This window comes from Dipodomys merriami, unplaced genomic scaffold (assembly GCF_024711535.1).
Source record: "Dipodomys merriami isolate MVZ:Mamm:240054 unplaced genomic scaffold, mDipMer1.0.p SCAF_640, whole genome shotgun sequence".
Classification (NCBI taxonomy): Eukaryota; Metazoa; Chordata; class Mammalia; order Rodentia; family Heteromyidae; genus Dipodomys; species Dipodomys merriami.
Genome location: NW_027206225.1, coordinates 251871 through 267967, shown reverse-complemented (window position 1 = coordinate 267967; position 16097 = coordinate 251871).

Below are 16097 nucleotides of genomic sequence, written 5' to 3'. Positions count from 1 at the left end.
GTCCATGAAATGCACACTTAAGTATACACACGCACATGCACATGCATGTGGTACAAGGTTGGTCTGGACATAGGCTGTGGCAGTCACCAGAGAAGGAAGGCTGGGGATTAGAGTCCACCTTACTAAAACCTGTAGTGCAGGGCTCACACATTCACTGGTGGTTGTAGTACTGGAGCCATTAACACTGCCACCCACCCCCAAGTGGTCTCTCAACTGCTGGAGGGACCTAGTGTCCAAAGACCTCTTCAGATCTCCATCTTGCTGGAACACATGTGCCCAAGTGCCTTGAGGCCCCATTTTGAGGTAAGATGGCCCTTCCCCTGGTGTGGTTGCTGAGGCACGATGAAGGGTTACACAGTTGTACACATGTAGCTTCAGATAGGAATGAATGTATGCTTAAGAGTCCACTTGAGAAGGAAGGTGGGGGCTGTTTGACAACCTGGGCTTTCTTCTCAGGCATAACTGGGGATTGCTTGCGTCCAGTGTGTCAACTGAGAGTGGCGATGGGGTTGGAGCCATTGAGTCTACTGCCTTCACCAAACTTTTCATACACTGACTGTAGTGATGTGCTACCCTCAGGAAGCCCCTGTTTTGAGGTAAGGGGTGCTCTATCCTCCAGAGTGTACAGAATCATGCGTGAAGTTTGTGTGTGTGTGTGTGTGTGTGTGTGTGTGTGTGTGTGTGTGTGTGTGTGTGTGTGTATGCGTACGCATGCACGCACACACACGCACACAGGTTCTCATTTACCTGTTGCCAGATTTACCTGATAATGTGTTACAGTGGGACTAAGAGAAGGACGGCTAGGGCTTGGTGTTTGTCCCATGTCCCTTCCTGGCCTCTATAGACTTGGTTATGGGTTTGAATCTGGGGATTGTGCCACCCTCCTCAAATACACTTCACCTGCTACAAAGAGGTCTTGTTCAAGGGATTCTTCAGCTTCACCTCCAGATTTCCATCTTCCTGGTCAGTGTCTAACCAAGTTCATAGGTCATTATCTCATGTCCATATTTGAGATAAGTGGGCTCCCATCTAAATTCTCATGAGATCCTAATTATGTGGGAGGATTTGTGTTTATGTGTGTACACAGTGTGCAAGAACACATATTCATGGTGCCAAATTAGCCTGAGCATGTGCTATAGAGAATCTAAGAAAAGGAAGGCTATGGCTAGGATTCTGCCCTGACTCCCTTTCTGCTGTAGCCTGTGTAGTTGGAAGGTCTGGGTTTGATGTTAGGGATGCTTTCTCCAAAGCCCACCAGTGCTTCAACTGATACAGGGAGATCTTGGTATTTGAATCAGCATTTGATTGTTAGCCCACAAATATTCTAAAATATTTTTTTCCAATTCAACAATTTTTATTGACACTATTTTTCTGTGGCACCACTTAATCTAGGTCTTAGTTACTTCACTGACCTCTAATGAGATCTTTCTTAAGGGCAAAATAAGATTTACATTTTTCTCATAGTATCTGGTACTGTGCTACATTATGTAAAAGTTTTATATCATTACTGGGTGTGGGAAGGGCGGGTCATGTATTTTAAGGTTAAATGTTGTGTTGGGTTTGTGGGTAACCTGCATAATTATGGTAGCAAGACCTTTTATCAAATGAGAATTCTTTTGTGATATCCTGACTTGTCAACTGCAGAAATTAAGGGGAAATCATTCTGTTGTTGTGGCTTCCGATGGAGAAATTTCCATCATGTGGAGAGTCACAGAAATGATGACCTGGATGAATGACTTGGAAGTTGAAATCACAGAGATGTGGCCTGAGCACTCTCTGAGTTCCGCAGTGCAAATGAAATTCCTCCTGAAGAAACTTGAGGTAATTATCTGAAAGCAGCTGAGCTTTTTTCACAGATCACTTGGAGGAGGCAAATTGAGCCAGTAGACATGGGGTGTGACTTACTTTTTATATGACTTTCTTATTTAATTGCTTTTACAAAGGACTTTTACTGACAGCATGTCACTTTTTGAATACAATGCATCTTGATCAATGTCATTGCATTCATCCTTCTCCCACATATCTCCCAACCCCATCTCTATGTTCTCAAGTTACCTGGTTTTATATTCACGCATATACATTGACTATTAGGACTGTGTTTGGTTACCCACCTTCTCTCCCTCCAATCACCATCCTCTACCCCTTGACCTCCTCCCACTCTCCACATATGGAACACATGTTTCAGCCTCCTGGTATTCAGTTTGTTAAACTCTGAGTTGTTTAAAGGAGTTACACTCTTTCAATCTTCCATGAGTATACCAGAATTTATTCAGCTTGTATGTATGCCTAGGACCCTGAATATGTTTTTTCATGAATGTTTATAATTTAGATCTAACTTCCACAGAGAGAAGACATATGTCTTTGTCTCTCTAACCCTGACATACTTAACACGATTTTTTCAAGGACAATCTATTTCATGGCAAATGATCTTTTGAGTAAGAGAACAAGGAAGAAGTCATTTTAGCTTTTTGCAAATAGATATGTGTTGCTTTTCCATGATATTTCATTTTGTGTGTATATAATTGAATATGAACCTAGTTGTTTGTGGGCAGTGTACTTACCCTTAGAAATGCTGAAGATAAAGGAGCCATGTTATTACTTTAAATGACCTCTCAGGCTTTGAGGAAAAGGAGAAGGAGAATGGCTTCATCATCAAAGATAATAGTATCAATAGATATTTTTGTTATTCCCTGTCACATTCTAACTTGAGTACATGATATAATACTTAAGTGACTCATGCTTGCATTTCTACCTGTCTTTGAGATCTTAGTTATGGAGTTTGTTTGGCAGGAAATTTCAAGAGATTTGTGCTCCAATTTTAGTAGTAGCCTTGGAGAAAAAGAAACTCAATGCTGAGGCCCTGAGTTCAAACCCCAGAATCAACACATTAAAAAAACTTATCTAGGGCTGGGAAGGTGGCTCAGTGGTAGAACGCTTGCCTTGCATGCATGAGGCCCTGAGTTCGATTCCTCAGCACCACATAAGCAAAAAATAAAAGCCAGAAGTGGCACTGTGGCTCAAGTAGTAGAGTGCTAGCCTTGAGCTGAACAGCTGAGGGACAGCGCCCAGGCCCAGAGTTCAGGCCCCATGACCGGACCCCCCCAAAAAAATCTATGCAAGCTTTAGTAACAAAACACCTAACACTTGTTTATGCTCCCCTCAGATGTCTGCATAGGAAATGCCAGGTCTTTCCTGGATAAAAGAGTACAATTACTAAGCACAAAAAAAGAAGGTTGGCCTTGTGCAGTTTTCACATTCGTATAGAAGTTGGAGTTATCCAAGCTTCCCTAGGGTCTTGACAGTGCTCCAAGGAACAGAGAAGCTCTGTATATTTGTGACACTCCTTAAGGGCATAAAGAGTCTGTCTGGAGTACATCATTTCTGTTTCCCAGGATATTGTTTCCATGAGCTCTCAGGGTAGTTTAGAAACTTGCAAAGCTCTCCCAACTGACTCTCAGAGGAACTCCTGGCCAGAGAGGGGTCCTGATATTTGTTCCAATGACTTGTAGCATCCATCTATTTTTGTACACCCTCAAACTTTTCAGTCTGTTTGACATATGTCCTCCTTTTCACAAATGTGTAATGGCCAGAATCTCCACTCCAAACAGCATCCTTATGGGACATGGAAAAGGTAGAAAAATGCTGCTCACAGTGATTAATGTTGTAAGCATTGCATCTGCTAGGGGGAAATCCACTCAATGGGACAGTTTTCCATTCAGGATGTAGGTGTTTGTGCTCCTTGGGCATGCGTTTTAGGAGTTTTTGAATGGAGATGCACTACAACGAATGGATAGCAATCAGTGGGCTTTGATAGCCAGTTGTTGCTTTAGCTGAACACCTTCACAGATGATATTGAAAGCAAATTCTATGAGAGAATAGAGGTTGTAGAACACCTGGGAGTGATGAACCACCAATGGCACCAAGTAGATGGAATCCTATTAAATAAAAGATGCTTGAGAACACAGTTAGATGCATTATTTGGTCCTACAAGATACTACTTTCCAAAAAATTTTAAAAAGTGTTCAGATATTTTTATCACTGTGACTAAAATAATCTAAATTATAACCCCTTTATTATGTCTTATTTAGTATTCTTCATGGTTACATATAATGAGTATGAAAAATCTTACATCCTGCTTGGAATTTTAGAAGAAATTTTAGTTACGAAGGTGTCAAGTGCATTAAGTATAGTAATACCACCTGATTGGGAAGCAGAAATAAAACAGGATCATGGTCTGAGGCCAGGCCAGAGAAAAAACTGCTAAGACACCCATCTCAAAAAAATGAGCTGGCCATAATGGTTCACATGTGTAATCCTAGCTACTTATGTGGCAGGCATAGGTAGCCAGGTCTCAATCAATCTAGGATCAGCCCTGGGCAAAAAGCTCAAGACCTCAAATAAACAAAATGTCTAGAAGTATGTCAAAAGGAGTTGACTGCTAGCTGTTGTACTACCTAAGTCCTGTCTAGCAAGCACAGATCTTCTGAATACAAAACCCTCTGAATACAAAATTCCCCTCTCCCACCAAAAAGCCATTGTCCCATTTGAACATTTAATTTCAAGGCCACGGAGAGGTGGCAGATGGTGATATTCTCTTTAAAATTAGTTACTCAAAAGAGACAAAGTTTTTTAGGCTTTGAAAGAATTGAAAAGGAAGAAAAATGCATGTGATTTTTATTAGCACTCAAAGGCATGAACAGACAACGAGAGTGAGCAGAGAACTCACATCAAGGAATCCATGGCTAACAGATAACACTGAAAATCTTTTACCTCAGTTTCTACGTGTTGCTCACTGCAGTACAGAGACTATACAATGTCAATGGGATACCAGCAGAAAAAATGAGATATGAGAGTTACAAATGGTCAATATTCATCATTTTCTTGATTAATTTCTCTCTTGAGGGGCATTTGGGCTGATTCACTAAGCATGGTTGTGCTGAAAGCTTTATTATATCCTGGTTTGTAATCTTTTGGGTAAATCCCCAGGAGTAGAGTTGCTGGATCATAGGGTCATAGGTAGTCAAAAGTAGGGTGAAGGGAGGAAAGGTTGGAGAATGAAGAGGAGGAAAAGGGGAAAATGTAGAGAGGATTCCAGTAAATATCCTACCATTAATTGAGAAGAGTGTGGGAAGGTTTGTGAAGGGGAGGGATTAATGAGAATGTTGAAAGTGGTGGCATTGATCAAGGCATATTGTATTCATAAACTGCTTTGTTTAATGACAACTCTGCTATGTAAAACAATAATTTAAAAAATCATGTTCCTAAAGTGATAAGCAATTACAAGCAATATTATGAGAATTTGTTCAGATGATCTCTAGGGTCCATAAATAAGACTTTTTTGATTAGGATGAGTTTTAGAACAACAGTAATTGTACAGACCATATTAAGAAAATTTGATGATTTCCAGCTATTCAAAATAATGATTGCTGGATATATGGCTCAAGTGGCAGAGTGATACCTAGTGAGAAAACGTGTCAAATATTTAATTCAAGTCCTGATCTCAAACAAAATAAAAACAATCAAGAAAAGTAGGGCAGTTTATTGGGCACTGGTTGCTCATGCCTTTAATTATACCTTTAATTGCAAGCTGAGATCTGAGGATCTCAGTTCAAAGTCAGCCTGGGCAGGAAAGTCTGTGAGACTCTCATCTCCAATTCACTGCCAAAGAAAGCTGGAAGAGGTATAGGGCTAGCCTACAGTGAAAAGCTCTGGGACAGAACCAAGGTTTTGACTTCAAGCCTTAGAATAGTGCATATAAATACACAGAAGAAGTGAGGCACTCAGGTTCTGGTGAAAATTCTTCTATGTGCTGGTAGTCTGTTGAGAGGGAATTACAGTGTGAAAAGCAGTGTGGATATTTGGTGATCCCTGGTTTCTTATCCAGGAGCTGCAGTGCAGTGTGTAGAAGACAAGTCTTTCTTCAGAATTTCGCTCTCTTGGATGGATTCCCCAATTTGCTCTAAGTTATTGAAAAGTAGAACCGAGTTAGGGATATATTTCATAATATGTCAGAGTAACGTTTCCTAGATTTTTTTGTTTACCTTAAGATCTTTACAAATTACTTTTAGTAAATCTGAAAAATCTAGCAATTGACTATTGTAAGTAGATGAGTTTTTCAGTTCAGGTGATCAAATATAACATATTGTATTGCAATTGAGTGCTTTCTTTTTTAAAATTACATTATTACATCTTCTGTAATTAATATAAATAAATGAAACAAACTACTGGAATATTCTGGATCTTGGCTATGGACTGGTGTTTGTAACCTAAAATCAAGAATCCGAATATTGTAATCAAACGTGAGACCCTCCCAGTTTTATAAATAAAGTTGTATTTGAACATAGCCTCATCCAACTTTTGTATGTTCTCATGATGCAAGGCAAAGTTGAGTAGTTATTATTGAAGACCATATGGCCCACTCTTTACAAAACATGTTTGTTGACCCTGTCCTAGAATATTACAGCACACTCCTAGTGAGCATGTGGATACTATGCAAGATGTTTAACATATAGTTGGTCTAGAGGATGTCACTGGAATATTTTTTTTAATTTTTATTTTTGTTATTGTTGTTGTAGTTGTTGTTGGGGAAGGGGGATCATCAAGCTTGAATTCTGGGCCTGGGCATTGTCCTGGAGCTTCATGCCCAGGGCTAACACTTTATCATTTTGAGCCACAGCTTTACTTGTGGGGTTTTGCTGCTGCTGCTGCTGCTGCTGCTGCTGCTGCTGCTGCTGCTGCTGCTGCTGCTGCTGCTGCTGTTGTTTGTAGATAATTGGAGATAAGAATCTCAGGGACTTTCCTACCCAAGCTGGCTTCCACTCTTGATCCTCAGCTCTCAGTCTTCTGAGGAGCTTGGATAAAAGCTGTGAGCCATTGATGCCTGGTTAATTTCTTTTTTAAAATTTGATAATTTTTGTTTTCATCTGATTTCATATTCTATCAAAATATGTGCGGAATACCTTTTTCCACAGACTCAAGTCTCCTATCACTCTTTCCTGGGGGCTGTCCTGCAAAAGCGTCCTCAACCACTATGAACTCTATAAGGGGCCCTTATGGCAGCTGAGTGTCCAGGGCAAAGGTGGCAGAGGAGGCAGTGACACCTGGGGATTGGGCAGGGGCAGGGCATACATAGAGGAAAGTGAGCACTGCTTGTATGGGCAGCCTCAGTTCAGGAGCAGACAGCCCAGGGGGTTGATGTCACGGGCAGCCCTGGGGGCTCTGTTGGCTGCATGGAGGTAGCAGTGGTGCTGCTGCTGCATCTCCTTGCCTGCCATCGTCTCCATTGTCCCTGAAGCGCAGGTGCATGGGCTCCACCTTGAGCGAAGGGGCTTAGGGCAGCCGCTGGCAGTCCGGGATTTTCTGCCAGGCCTGTTGCTCATCCTGCAGGCAGCCAGAAATTCACACAGGCCATCCAGATGAGGTCGGCATGTGTACAGCCACTGACTGTCTCCCTGAGGCGCTTGACCTGGTGGAGAATCCAGTCCTTGGGTGCTCAGCTGGCAGCGGGGGGCTCAGGCTGCTGAGTAGCATCTGGTACTCCCAGCTGCTGGGCAGGGCCCAAAGACCAGACCTCAGGCAGTAGCTGCAAGGTCGAGGCACTGGGCAAGGCGTGGTGCGATGAGCCAAGGTGCCCAGGTCCCTGAGGCCTTGCTGTCTGGTCTCCACTGCCAGCTTGGAGGTTCACAGCCTGGTGGCTGCCCCCTGCTGCTGTATGGCTTTCCAAGGATTCTAGCCTTAGCAGGGTGCTTGGAACCAGAGGCCTCATGTACAGCCCTCCTCCTTTTCACACTGCAGCAGAATTGTGGACCATAACAAGCTGCGCTGACCCGCCCCATTTTGCAAATTTGGTGTTGGAGATGCTGACCTGTGGCCCACAGACCCTCATAGCAGCGGTCTTGGAGCCCAGGAGGCAGTGCCTTTGGCACCCCATCTTGGACAAAAGGACCAGGAGTGGCAGAGGCAAAGAGGCCGGAGTGGCTTTGCAAATGATTTAAGTACACTTTATTTGGGAGTATACTGTCTTCTCAATATGTGTAACATATTAGTTTTGTTAGGTGAATATGTGGCCATGTCTACATTGGTATTATAAAGAGAATGTACAGAGGGATTAAATTACATGAGTCAGATAATGAATACATTTCCTTTTGTATAGTGCCTTCTTTTCCCTCCCTCCCTCCAAGCCCCTTCCTCCCATTAATTGAATATTTAAGGAATTCTCTGAGGAAATATGGACTAATGTACAATAAAATCTTTATGACAGTAGAGGCTTGACCCAATCACATTTATTTTTTTGTAGAATACAGAAATCTATTTTCTGCAATGAAGAAACAACCACGAGCTAACCTTGGAGACTGGAGGGAAGTTACTGGGCACCCTAACCTGGGCACTAAGGAGAAGATCAATCAGCCTGAAAGGATGCCTGAAAGAACACAGAACTGCAGCAGGTCCAGAGCATTGTAGAGGTGGCATTCACTTACTTTTCTACTGATGATATTCACATACCATCATAGTTTTATTTGCTTTATAAAAGAAAGGAAAGTTTAGAAAGTTCAGCATTGGGAATTTTCCAATGTAAAGGCAAGGCTTACTAACAATTATGTTGTGCTCAATAATAATACAGTATGGAAAAAGGATCAGTGTAGAGTATATAAAAACCTTAAGTACTGTGAAGATACTCTTTTATGAATCATGAAACTTTGTCCATGGAGCACAAATCTAATTTTATATGTTTTACAGTCCTGGGATATAATACATACAGTTTTCTGCTATCATTAGAAAAGGTACAGTTCCACATAGTGAAATCCTACATGATTTAGAACTAATTAAGGAGTGTTTTATTCTGTGTCATTAGTAGAAAAATGATTGTTTTGTTTGGCCCCAAATAGCAAATTATTCTCAATGATTATGAACTATTTTGAACCTAATAAAGCTGTTTTGAATTTGAGTTCATTTTTTTTTCTGCCAGTTCTGCTGGGACATGAACTCAGTGACTGGGTGCTGCCCTGTAGCTTTATAGCTCTTGGCTAACATTCTACTGCTTGAGACACTGCTATAGTTTTTTTGCTGGTTAGTCTTTTACTGGTTGGAATAAGAGACTTATAGATGGTTTTGCACCAACTGGCTGCAAACCATGATCCTCAAATCTCAGCCTCCTGAGTGGCTTGGATTACAAGCATGAACCATCAGTATGTGACTTCTGTTATGCTTCTTCATAGTAAATTTTCTCAAATGAGCCCGAAAATGTATCAATATGTGCATCCATGAATGAGTGAATACATTTATTTCTTCTGTGAAGTAAGTCATAAACTAAATAAGATTAAATAGTTTTTTTTTCAAATCTGAGAACAAAACCCAGGGCCTGGCACTTGCCAGCAAGTGCTCTTCCATTTAGCAAAATCCCCAGCACCAAAATTAAGATTCCTAACTCTGAATAACCCAAGATTCAGATACGCAGTTGAAGCTAGTTAGTTGACTACTGAATAGAATGAAAACATAAATCACAAGTTGAAAGTGCATGAAGGCTAGGAAAATGTAGGCTCAGACAAAAAATTCCATTCCTCTTCTCTCTGCTTCCTGTCTTAACCATTTTTATCCAATCCTAGGGCTTGAATTCAGGCTTTGGGCATTGTTCTGAGCGTTGTTTGCTTAAGGCTAGCACTCTAACACTTCTAGCTTTTGCTATTTATATCTTACTGAGGAATCAAACTCAGGGCTTCCTGGCTGCTAGGCAAGCACTCTGCCACTAAGACACATTCTCAGCCCTCACTTTTTGTTTTTGAGACAAAATATTCAGCTTCAGCTCAGGTTGGCCTGTGTCCATTGTTTTTAGTATTAATTGACTGATGAGAATATGCAATGTACAGCTTCCTTGTATCAATGTCTGCTATCTAATTGTTTCTTGGTGTAGGCCTTTAAGTTAGGTAGTGTATGGTTTCAGTTCCTCAGTTTCACAGTGGATAGAATACTAATAGTGATAGAAATATGTTTTTAAAAGAACTCCTGAGTGAGGTCTAAAATGTCATAGCATGAATTAAATCTTGGATGTTAATGGACTTTTTGTCTACCCTTTTTATAATTTATTGGTTACTAACTATTTTAATTGATATTACACAGGTAATATATGGAGGATTTACAGTTACTTTTGACTGATTGATTGAATGAATTAGAGTGATCCCTTATCTATGGAGGGAGTCACATTCCAGATACCCTTGACATAGATGATAATCCTAGAGGTATCAATAAGTAAACTGAAATAATCACAAGAAACTGCATTTATTTTTTGTGTTGGTCCTAGGGCATTAATCAAGCCCTGACTGCTGTCCCAGAGGGTTTTTTTTTTTTTTAAATTTTAAGTATGACTATTACCCGATGATTTTAGCACATAAGAAAAAAATATACTCATGATGCTGAGATATAAAGACCTCTGATTGAGCCCCACTTGGCCTAGAAAATGCGTGGGACACTTCTCTCCCCAAAAGAGATGGAAGTGGTTCTGTGCCTCAAGGGGTAGAGGAACAGCTTTGAGAGAAGAAGCAATAGCATCATGCCAATTCACTGAGTTCAAGTCTCAGTATTGTTATACATACACCAGAGTGTGTGTATAACACACACACACACACACACACACACACACACACACACACACACACACACACACAAGAGAAAAAAGAAAAGGAAAAACCCTGATAAGTTAATTAAGACACCTAATGTGATAAAGAGGAGGAAGCTTGAGGAATCATTTCTGTATTATTAGATTATTAAACCACAATCTACAGGTAATTTAAAGTATACAAATATAGCTGGTTCACCAGAGTTTCATTCTTGTTAATCTGTGAGTGTGTATGTGTATGCATATGTGTGCTCACATACCCTAGTACTAGCGCCTGAATTCAAGCCCTTATTCACTTCCTTAACTTTTTCTTTCAAGGTTGATGCTCCCCACTTGAGCTTTATCTCTAATCTGGCATGCCTGTAACTCTAGCTACTTAGGAGATTGAGACCTGGAAGATTGTAGTTTGAAGCTCCCTAAAGCAGAAAAGTCTGTAAGATTGTCTCCAATTAACCAGAAAAAATATTGAGAGCAGAGGCATATCTCAGCAATTTTTCTGAGGTAACCTTGGACCTTTTCTTTCTTTATTCAGTGCTTATGTAACATACAGAGTCATATAGCTGCTTAATGTATTCAACTTATAGACACATATGAGCATGTATATAATTTTATAATATGCACATCAAGAGAAAATATACATATTTTTGTTTTTATGATCAGTCCACATATCTACTAGAAGGTGTGGAGTTCCTCACTCACCCACTGCTGTGCATATGCTATTATTCAATTATCCGAATATCTTTGTATAGGATTCTATGTGTGTACCCAAGCACGTGTGTACCTAGATTAAACTCATTTCCTTGCACTTGTTAGACAAGTGTTAGACAGCTAGCCCTGTTTATAACAGTTACTTTTGAATGAATATCATGCATTCCCTAGGTTGTGTTAGAACGCAGTGTTAGAATGCCTCTCATACATACCTGGAAGCACTTATTGATTGAGAATGGGATCTTTTTTCCCAGCTGTGGGGCTTGAAGTCAGGGTTGAGCACTGTCCCTTAGTTTCTTTTGCTCAAGGTTAGAGCTGTACCACTTGAGACTCTTTTTCTGTTTGTGTGATACTGAGGAATCAAACCCAGGGCTTCATGCATCCTAGGCAATCATTCTACCACTAAGCTACATTTTCAGCCGAGACGGGGATCTTGATAATTGTTCCCTATACAATCCTGAACTCTGGTTTCCAAGTAACTATTTTACAGGGGTGTGCCACTACACTAATTGTAATTTTTAAAATTTTATATATTTCATTTTCTCCTTTTTATTGTTAGTACTGGGCCTAAAAGTTGTTCATCCTGTTTTTCTTTTTCTTTTTTCTTTTTTTTTTTTTTTTTGGGTCCGGTTGTGGAGCCTGAACTCTGGGCCTGGGCACTGTCCCTCAGCTCTTCAGCTCAAGGCTAGCGCTCTACCACCTGAGCCACAGCGCCACTTCCGGCTTTTTTCGTTTTGCTTATGTGGTGCTGAGGAATCGAACCCAGGGCCTCAGGCATGCAAGGCAAGCGCTCTACCACTGAGCCACCTTCCCAGCCCTCATCCTGTTTTTCAGAACTTTTTTAAAGGGAAAATTGGTTTCAAGAATTATTCTGGGGGTGTTTTGGTTTCTGTTTTGTGCTGTGCTGAAAGATTTATTCCTGGCTGGTGGAAATCTCTCATGGTGGGTGGTGAGTAAACTGTGGAGCATTGATAGGGTGCTATGTGTTACCTTGTTTGTCCTTTTAGATTTTCATTTAGATGTGTTGTTCCTCAAAATAATTCCTTTACTAAAGCAGGATTGTCCTTTTATTTTTGAGACCTATTGTAGCCCAGGCTGATCTTGAACCCATGATGTTCCGGATCAACTTCTTGAATGGTAGGATAACAAATGTGTAGCATCACTCATAGCAGGAATGTTATGTGATTAGTACACACTTCTACTCAACTGCCTTTAGTTTGATACCATGGCCAGTGTTTACAAAGTATTGTTCTATATTGGAAGATATCTTTAGAAAGCATATCTTGCTCTAGGTAACTGAAGAATGTAAAAGGGTAGTGGTATGCATAGTACCTAATTACACAACATTCCAGAGCAGGCCAAGAAGACTGTTGGGAAGGACAAAGGTAAAGAGTAGTATGAATTATTATCATGGGCTTGGAGTACAGTGATGCAGGAAAGAACTTATACAGGTAGAATCCTGTGAGGGTTGTGGAAGTAGAACAGGTATTTTCCAGGTATATCAAATGTGAGAATGTCCAGGAGGAGGGACAAGCATTTTATGAACCTTGGAGAGGCAGAGCAGCAGAGAACTGGATGGATGGAAGCAGAGTGGAAAAGAAAACAGAATACTCTTTGGGAGTTTGTATGTTTACTAATTTATTGCTTGCATAAAGCATCAACCCTACCAGCAACAGAGGAAGCTGCCCATCCCAGCCCCATGTGTGTGCTGGAATGGGTGGGGCTACTGAGAAAGTAAGATGTGGAAATTCAGAACACACCTGAGCCTGGGTCATTCTATAAATTCACTGTGGAAGAGTGTACCTAGATTTGCCACATATGAAATTACACTTGTTAGGGAAGCATGAAACTGACAGACCTTTTAATATTACTTAATTTTAAGTAGGTTCTTGTAGGTTTTCTTGGGCTGTTGACTGTAGCCCTGCTAGTTATGCCTCCCATACATACTGGAATGACAGATGTATGCCACTACATCTAGCAAATACTGATTGAGATAGGTTTCTTGGTTAAAAAATATTTCCTTGAATGGTCTTGAACCATAATATTCTCATTGTGTCTTTAAAATACCACTGAAGAAAAGGTTAACCAATGTATCCTTGTCCTCAAAAGTTAATCATGCCTCTAATAAGGATTTGCCTTCTCAAAGCAGGGTAACACCTCACAGAAGTGTTATATCAGAAGGACAAAAGTACAACCAATGGACTAATCACCAGGCAGCCAGAAAGAATATGAGCCTGGCTTCTCTTGGCTGGGAGATCTTTATCTTTGTAACAGAATTAGGCTTTACTTTTCCTTTATAAGGTCAGTTAGCAAAAGATCAATACAAAAATAAACAATTTGCATTGAGCCTCCTATGTAGAAGATTCTAGTGACAATATCTCCTCATGGGCTTTGAGAACCCAGTCTTTGGTGTGACAAGCTTGGTGGGCTTCAAGAAGTGCTTTCTATACACACAAAAGCAGAATCTGCTTCCCATGTTCCCTTGTAAGACTGTTACACTTGTATGGGATTTTAGAAGTCAAACATATGTTTGAAATCCTGATTTTCACAGCCAGTTGACTTACCAGTTTCCATTTTAGCTTCTTTTTTCAATGTTATGATAATTTCTTAGTAAACAAAGTATATAACAATAGTACCCAAGGAAACTGAAATACAATAATTATTTTACACTCTCTATATTTGTATTCTATCACTATCTTATATTCAATCAATAATTATCTGATAGCCTTCAATGGCTTTGTCAAAGACCCCAGTGGCCTAAACTTTGCCTAGTTTGTGTCAGCTCCATTCTTCATGTTAGCTGGCTTTGCTGTGGCATGTGGCTCCCAATTATCTTATCACCTTTCCCTGCTCAAACTTTTTGGTTATTTCTTCCCTTATCACCCCAGCTTCTTTGTCCAGGTGAAGAGGTCTCTAGGCACATTTGGACATACTGGAGGCTCCGTTGGTTTCTCACTTCCTTCCATCTTCACTAAAACGAGTATCTTTCTGGCCACTTGGCATTAAATGTTAACTACATGATACCAGATTTCCATTGTGTATGCCCAGCCAGGCCTTTCCCTTCTACTTCACACCATGCATTAAGATGAGTGAAATGTTTTTATATGCAGGGAAATAGAAATGGAGACTATCATGCTGAGTGAAGTAAGCCAGGTTAAGAAAGATAAAGGTCACATGTTTTCTGTAATATGTAAATACACAATCTAAAAGATAAACATGTAAACACACAGAGAATCATATATAAATACATTTATAGAATATGTCTATATGTTTGGGAATTTTTGAGGGAATTAGTAGGATTAGGGAAGGATAAATAAATGTTATTTGGCATCTGTGCATGGCAATGATGACAAAGGAATCTCACCGAAATCCGTTGAATATTGAAAAGGAAGCTAGATGGGGAAAGGGAGAGTCAGGCCATCAGTATGATTAAAAATACTCAATATAAGTTTGTAAAATTTTATGGTGAAATTTCTTAAATACTATTGTTATGCAATTTAATTAAAATGAGATATAGGAATGCTAAACAACTATTATATGTGTGTTTTAATGGAAGTGAGAAGGACAGAGAGGGCAAAGGTGGGAAAACATGTTCAAAATAGGTAGTTTTTTAATGCATGTAAAAAATGACCAACAAAGCATGTTGACATTGATTTGAGAAAAGTCTGTAGATGTGTGAGAGTGATGGAGGAAATGAGTCTCATAAAGATACAAATCAAATCCTTGGAAGAATGTGTGCTAATCAAAAAGTGAGAAAAAATTACTACAGATTTATGTGCTATTTTTCTTATTTCATATGCTAGTACATCTTTTTTAATTTTGAAAGAAATAGATTTGGTTGTATATAAATGTCATAATTCTAATCTAGGAGTTAAGATTTTCTCCCCACTCCATCTGCACAACCATATATTCCGTTCCCAAAAGAATTCCATTGTCAGATATATATTGCTAGAACCTTTCCCATGCATGTACAAACTTCTATGTCCATAAGTATAAAATACATACATCAAATGTTACCAATTATATCATATATAGGTTGCTTTTCACTTGATAGAGCAACCTGTGGTTTTCACTCTATATGTCACTTTGTACTTAATCAGTCTATACATGATCAGTGGCCATTTCAATGGTTTTAAATTATTTTAGACACATGTCATTCCTGCTAATGTCTTTCCAGTAGTGAAGCATAAGAGTATCAGTGGAGCACAAGGAAAGTGGCTACACAGTTTCCCATTCCCTCCCCTCTCCTGCCATTCAAATTTGTGATAGTGACTGCCAAAGAAGTATGACTATAATTTTTTTTTTATAAAATGCAGGACCATCTGCCAAGTAAATAGTCCCTTTTAAGAGAATGTGAAAATCAGTGGGAGTTAACATTTGTGAGCATTAAATGTTGACATATGACTGAGTTTTCTAATACATAGTTAACTTGTGTGTGTGTGTGTGTGTGTGTGTGTGTGTGTGTGTGTGTGTGTGTGTCTGTGCTTCTGTGTGTCTGTGTATCTCTGTGTATATGTATGTATTTTCTGGACCTGAGGGTGAAATCAGAGCCTGAGTGCTGTCCTGGAGCCTTTGTACTTGAACCATAGTTCCATTTCCTATTTTTAGTGTTTAACTTGAGATTAGTGTCTCAGGGACTTCCCTGCTTGTCCTGAGTTGGATCCTCACATCTCAGGCTCCTGAGTAATTAGGATTACAAGCTTGAGCCACAGATGTCTGGCCATTATCTCTCATTGGTTCTCAGAATGACATTTTTCTTTTTTTGCTGCAAAAACTGGCA